The 7105-nt window shown below is 38.4% G+C and overlaps 1 pseudogene; it reads right to left on the bottom strand.

Moving 5' to 3' along the window:
• Positions 1-715: 715 nt before the first annotated feature.
• Positions 716-1418, bottom strand: LOC149183162 (ricin B-like lectin R40G3 pseudogene; annotated as a pseudogene).
• Positions 1419-7105: the final 5687 nt, after the last annotated feature.

Raw genomic sequence — 7105 nt, 5'->3', positions numbered from 1 at the left:
CTATATTAAACAATGAAACTAAAAGGAAAAGGAAAACAGAAAGTTTTACCTGGTCCCATTATTTATCCCCGTGTTTCAGATCATGTCTGGTGGCCTTGTTCACCAAGGCAAACGCTGGGAAGCCAGCTTCATCCTTGACTCGAAGGCCCCATGAATCTACTTTGATCCATTGCTGACAAAAGGTTCCATCAAACAGGGGAATAAGGATAGTGATCAATCATCAATTATTAGATGAACAAATGCTTTCAACGAGCTTCAAATAAAGTAGCTCAAACTGATGAACATACCTGATGAGGATCATGTGGGTTTTCCAGTGCAAGCACTACAACATCACCACGAGCAGCCAAGAAAAACTCTGGGTTGGCTTCACAATGGATCCTAACCGTATGTCCTTGTGGCTCGACATTAGCCTATGGTGGATAGAATGAACTCTGCTCACCTCATGGTGGATGGACTCCTTGTGAAGCACCCACTGTTCAATTTACCAACAAATATTAAAAATCGGCACTCACAAATTCAAAAGCCATTTTAGAACTATCATGGCTTCAGTTATCAAGAATCCCAAATTGTACACAGCACCACATAACAGGCGTGCATCCATACATACTACTTGCTAGACACCACCCATAATATAACTCCTTCCCAACATTTCTTTTTAATCCTTGATAGTTTCCCAAATCAGATAAAATAATATAGTAATAGTTTTGTCAGCATGTTAGTATGGATCATATAACTTACATATTGGGCCTATCTTGCACTTCGGACTCTCCTTCTTGTTCCACTTACATAGAACAATCTCTGCTCCCTCACGCAAGGCTACATGATGCTTATCATCTCCAGCGCTACCATCTAGATTAAGATGGGTGTTGTGGATAGGTCGGATACATTGGTAACCCTTACCCACATTGGCACTTTGGGTGAAAAGCACAGCCTCATTCAAATCATCTGGGTGGTAAGGACCCAAGGTGACCTGTAGATCAAAAGCATATGCATAAAAACCCTATTGATCACCCAATCCCTTCATAAGGTAACATATTCTGCTAGATCCTTAAATCCCTTCATAAGCCCCTCATAGTAGACCTATCGAAAGGACTGATCTCTATATCACTAAGCCCTGCAGAATCCCCCTCGTAGAGAGCACTATTCTCTATATCATAAATCCATGCCTAGGCCCTTGTCAACAATCCCATTGAAATCACTATTATCTATGTCAGAATAAACTTGCATAAACTCGAGATAGTAACCCTTATGACAAAACTGACCTTATCCTTCTTTGCACGTCCACACCTCAATGCCTGGCCCGTAGCTTTGTTTACAAGGGAAAATGCAGGAAATCCTTCATCGTCCTTGGCCTTCACACTCCATGAAGTATCCATGATCCATTGTTGTGGATCAAAAACATATAATCGACCAATCATTTCACATACGCACAACAAATACTAATTTCTGTCACAAACCTTGTTTGTGTTTGGGTTGTTTACAAAAACAGAGAGCAAAATTTAATCTCTACCATCAACCAGATTTGGGTCTGGTTCACACATACATACATTCATATAATTATTCGAGTGGAAATACAACCAATTAACCTTTATGGCATGCTTGCAAATGTTTCCACAGATAGAACATGGAAATTCACACGTTATAAAATCCTTACGATACCAGGTGACAAGGTATTTTTTACCTCGATCTGTCTGACTTCTCACCCAATAAGCATGGGTTATGCTCTCATGAGGACAACAATCAGTATCCATAATTTTTCTTGCTCGTTCCACTGATGATTCTAGCTGCTTTTCTCTCTTGTAGTTGTTTAGAAATCCTTTTTTTTTTAAGATTTCATTGAACCGATAACAAGGTTCAACTGTTGTTAGTAGCATATGCAATAATCAATCCATCCTCCGGGCACATTTTTTCCTTCTATCAGATAGAAATGTTGTTTTTAGGTAACAATGGTATGACTCAACAGCATTATTGGTCTCCTGATTTGCATGAGGAAACTCCCAACAACCTTTCACCCACATACCTAATTGCAAATAGAACAATTTTAGTCTCACTATATCACCTTTATAAAAGAAAAAAATGCATATAATACGAAAAAAATGTTTACTTACAAATCTTATCTCCATTGACCCAATTCTTGTTGAAATAGTCTGAGAACTTCTCTTCATCTGCAAACTTGATAAAAAATTGATTGATTGCATCTTCCACTTCATAATTGAGAGTGTGTTTCATGACGGAACCTAACTCACTGAACATCTCCTTGGCTTTTATGGAACTAGTGGCCAACCGATTGACATTTTTCAACCAAGCCCTCTGTGCATGCCAAACGCATAAGATCACATCACAACCTGTGATCCTCCTGCCATATTCAATGCATTTTAGTGTGGTATTTTTAGAAAAAATGCAAGTTTGGTTATATCATGACAATGTTAAAGTTACCTCATGGCATTGATTTTAGCCAGTGCATCATCAACTATGAAAGCATTGACTTTCCAATCAGGACAGGTTTGGAAACACTTGCGCATGAGCTGCTCCAACCATATTGCAATATCATTTCATGTGTTTCGTGATGCCATGACCCATGCAACAGGCACCCCGCTTTGTTGTTCATCAAATGACACGAGCGTATACAACTGGTACTGTCATTTTCAACATTACATAAATTCCAATACAAGTTATTAATCATTCTGAATGTATACAACTTAAATAAATATATTCAATAAATCATTGGCATCTAACTTACCCCATACTTATTTGTGTTAAATGTTGAATCCATGGCTATTAATCTATTGTGCGATAGCTTGACCATTGTCTCCAACATCCACTTTGTTTGAATCCTTATTATAAAAGGGACCTCCACACCATTGGGCTTTTGGTAAAAGAAAACATCTTCCTAATGCTTTTGATATGAAAGGTTTACACTCATTTCATCCTTTTTGTGAAGTTGATAATTTCCCTTCGCCAACCTATTATGGATGTTTACAGTATCTTTTCTCCATAAGAAGAAATCTCTATCTCGAGCTGCCACATCGATGTCGACATGTCTCTTAATGTGGGCTCTATACACTACATCAATAGGCACTCCCAAAAAGAAACAACTCTCTACATATGCAAAAATTTCCCTCGAAAGCTTTGGCCTATGCAAGGCCCTGGTCTCACCTGAAGTGTCACATTGACCATGACAAGCCCAACCTTCCCCATCTTCATGTTCATACATATTGAAAGTTAATATTGCTCTATCAGGAATTTCATGTATAACCTTCACAATAAAGTGGCATTGGCAACCCCTCTTCTACACAAATGAGGTCCTTCGTTTAGCTGAAAGATTTCCTCTTTTGTCCTCTGGGCCAAATGAACAATGATAACTAAACCAAAAATTTAAATTGTTAGTACATACAAAGAAAGATAACCGTGGTTTCAAAAGATTTAAACAATATATATTTTAAATACTCACATATCATATTGCAATGCAACAGTATCTCTTTCTTTTGGTTTTTTTGTTTTGTTTTTCGTATGAATTTACATGGAGCAATAGGATTTTCTTCCTCTCCTTTGATAAAGTCAGCAACTCGTCGTAATGGGATTACAGCAACTCGATCAATACTATTGTTTTTTCTATTTATTTCCGTCCAAACCAAGTCTTTACTAGAGAATGTCATTTTGCCTTTGAGGTCTTGCACCTCAAGATCCATGATATATTGCCATTTGCTTCACTTGCCCATTTTGAACTAATCTGGTCAAACAATATGCAAGGACATCAAAACCAAAATTTCAATCTTAGCAAGTTATCCAACATATATATAAATATAAAACCTCTTTTATGCTTTTTTTGAGGTCTAAAATATCGATCACTCAATAATGACAAAAATAAATAGCACAAAAGGATGCAAAAAAATTGGGATGCAAGTATTTCTGTTACACAAAAATATCGTCACCATGATTATTTGTAGTCAGTATGGGTCTATCATCACTTGTACTGTCCTCCTAAGCAAGTCTTAGACCTCAGCTCTTCAAATCAAGCTTTGGAAATGGGAGAAAGACATTAAAAATCAATGTAACTTTGGTTCCGCACTTTCTCTCACTGTCACCTGCGATCCCACACCTTCTGTGTACAAAAACTGCGGACCTGCCTGCTCTGTCCCTAACGGTGTAGGTGCGGACCCCTATGAAAGTCAAAAGGCGCAAGTTTTATCTTAAAAAACTCACTTTGGGTTAAATTTAGAGGTTTCTAGAAGGAATTTTGACGTGGATTGTTCGCTCTGAGGTGGTTCATGCATCCCAAAAGAGAAGGAGCTAATCCCTTGATGAGAGGAGCTATCCCTTTGAAGGAGGGCTTTATCCCTTTGAAGGAGGACTTAGTAACCTCCCTCCATTGCACTATAAATACAGGCATTGGGCTGGTTGCTAGGGAGGTTAGAAGCTGAACATTTTTTAGGGTAAACGCTGGTGAAATCAAGACTTCCTAGTTAAGCCTAAGAGGAGAGATCACATACCTTTTTGGTTTCATTGGGGAGTGAGTGAAACTTGTCAAAGTATAGGAGACTTCTTGCTGGACCCTGGGAGGAGCTTGTACAACGTCAAGGCAAAGGTTGTAAAGTTCTTCTTCTTTTGAATTAATACAATCAAACTCATTTTTCTCAACAAGTATCTCATGTTATTTGTTTCATGGACTCCTTGAATTTCATGTTAAATATGTTTTATGAAATTGGCTTTTCAGGTGCTATTTAACTTGTTTGCCTTGTTTGTGTTTGCAGATCCACGACAAAGGAGCTCATTTGGATTGAAGGAGCAAGGGCATCCACAAGCTTGCGTTGGACCTAAGGTAGGCCCTAAAAACACTTGTTTGCTATTGTAAATCAAAGCATATTTAGAGAAAGATAGTGTCTGGTTGGTTTGCTTGTCATTAGGTCTTCTTTAGATTCTAGGAAGGTCTATCTTGTCCGCAAGATCGACTTATTCCGTGTGACAAAATGGCGACCATACTGGGGACTTGATTGTTTTCCTTGTTTTTACTTTGACCTGAGAAACTGTGTTTTTGTTTCTGTTTTTGGCTTGTTGTGTGTAAAATTGGGTAGAGTTTGTAGATCCAGGGTTATTTTTTGTTTTTCATAGCTTTGGGAGAGGACCGCACCCTAGCCGTTTGACACAGTGCGTACCTACCCGCAGCTTGGCTTTTAGCACAGAGCGGGACTGCACCTGTGGGCTTGCGGACCCTATCAAAATTTTGAAAAACCCTAAGATTTCCTCTGTTAGTCAGCTTAGTGTTTGTTTAGAAATTGTTATCCACTGCCCAGACCTACATATAACTTGTCAGAAGCTTTCCTTAGATTGATTTCGTTAGTGTTAGGGTTTTAAGTGAAATTCCTAGGAGTTTTGCTTGTTGGGTTTGTTTTTTCATTTTGGTTGTGTAGTGGCTCTGAGCTTAGAAGCTGTAGGGACTTCAGATCACCTTAGTGTCTACCAACCTTCTTATGAGTCTAACCATTTATGAAATCTCCCCTTGTTTGAGGAATCCGCTTTGAGTTTTCTCTTTACAAAACTTTGAAAAGCTTGTGTTTGAGAGTTTGGATTTTCATTTTCAAAAAGAAAACAAAATTGGTTGTTCTTGACTTATTTGTGATTCTACATAAATTGGTCCTTAGCTTACATCTAGCTAAGTAAAACATCCTTAAAAAAGACTTTTAGTAGGCTTTGACTTCAAATAGGTTTTTATAATTTGTAGATCTTAAAATTAGTCATTTTCATAGTTTTGAGTGTTTTATTTAAAAAATATAAAAATCTCTTTTGGAAAAAGTATGTTTTGTAGTGATTGAATGCTTTGAAATGAAAAAGGGAAATTTTTGTGAAATAACTAGTTGTCTCGTTTTGAGTGCTTTGGAAAGGAAAAAAACCTTCTTTTAATTTGTTGAATTGAGAAAGATTTGTGTTTACAAAGTATTTGCATTCTCAAACTCTTTCTTAGTTAGAAGTTCATCAAAGAGAAAAAGATTGTTTAGATCATCTTAGGTGCATTTTTTGTGATTTTGAGTCGAGTCTTCATACCACGAGTTTCATCTCTACACCTTTGGACTTAAACAAAAACCACTAAAATTAATGCTTAAAGTAAAATTCACCTAGTAACATTTTTATTTCTAGGGCTCTGATACACCGACTTAGCTTAGGCTAGTTTCTTGGAGTAGGAGAGTAATTAACTCTCCAAGACAATAAAAACAAACAAGTAGTTGTATCTTGTGGTAGGGAAGAAATCCAGTTGTTGCATTTATGCTCTCGGAAAGCTCCTCTTAAAGGAGAAGCACGAGATCGTGTCCGAACCAGTGTGGGAATCAATCCTTCCTCATTGGGAACGACGCCAGATATTCACGTATTAAAAACGGTAAACCTCGGATTAACCATTGTTGAGGAGCCTGGGGTCACTTGTTGGTAAACCTTGGATTATGTCAAGGAGCCTTCAAGGGAATTGAGCTTGCTACTCTGCCCTTGCATGTGTATCGGATCGTAGACTGTTCCCCCAGGTATCTTTGTCTCAGTTGGTAACCTTAGTGGCTATATTCTTTAGGACTCTTCGTGAGGTGACAGTGGTGGGAAGATCCCACTGTACCTGGAGAAGACGTCGGCTAGACTCACTTGGATTTTCTGGGGGGTTCACTTCACTCGAGACGGTTAAGTGGAGGAACTTGTGCCAGTCTATTCATTAAGCAGGCTGCTGGGGTAACTGTTCCAACCGCTATTTTTGTATTGAACTCTGCGACGTTGGATTTCATCACCAACTAGTGTTTTCAGTCCGAAAAGTTACTGTTTGTGTGTGTTTGATCTCCTAGATTCTTTAGGCGTGTGATTCAAATTTGTTTGGTTCTTTAGAGACTTTAGGTGCTTTTCATTGAGATTTTACTTTGTTTGCATGTGAAGTAGTTAAAAGTTTTCAACTGTGGCTGAATTACCAAAACAGTCCCGTAGACTTCGCGATCAGTCTCCTGAGTTTGTAAACGTGGCTGAGTTACTGAGGAAGTCCCGTAGACTTCGGGACCAACCTCCTGAGGAAGTACCCAGCCAGCTTGAAGGCTTGAAAGTCCTCGTAACTCCTAGAGATAGTAGAGTTGGGTCACCTGAG

The sequence above is a fragment of the Pinus tabuliformis genome, chromosome 3_2 (genome assembly GCF_031772625.1).
Source record: "Pinus tabuliformis cultivar Carrire ecotype Pingquan chromosome 3_2, CPIR1, whole genome shotgun sequence".
Lineage (NCBI taxonomy): Eukaryota > Viridiplantae > Streptophyta > Pinopsida > Pinales > Pinaceae > Pinus > Pinus tabuliformis.
This window is presented reverse-complemented; position numbering and strand designations above follow the sequence as displayed.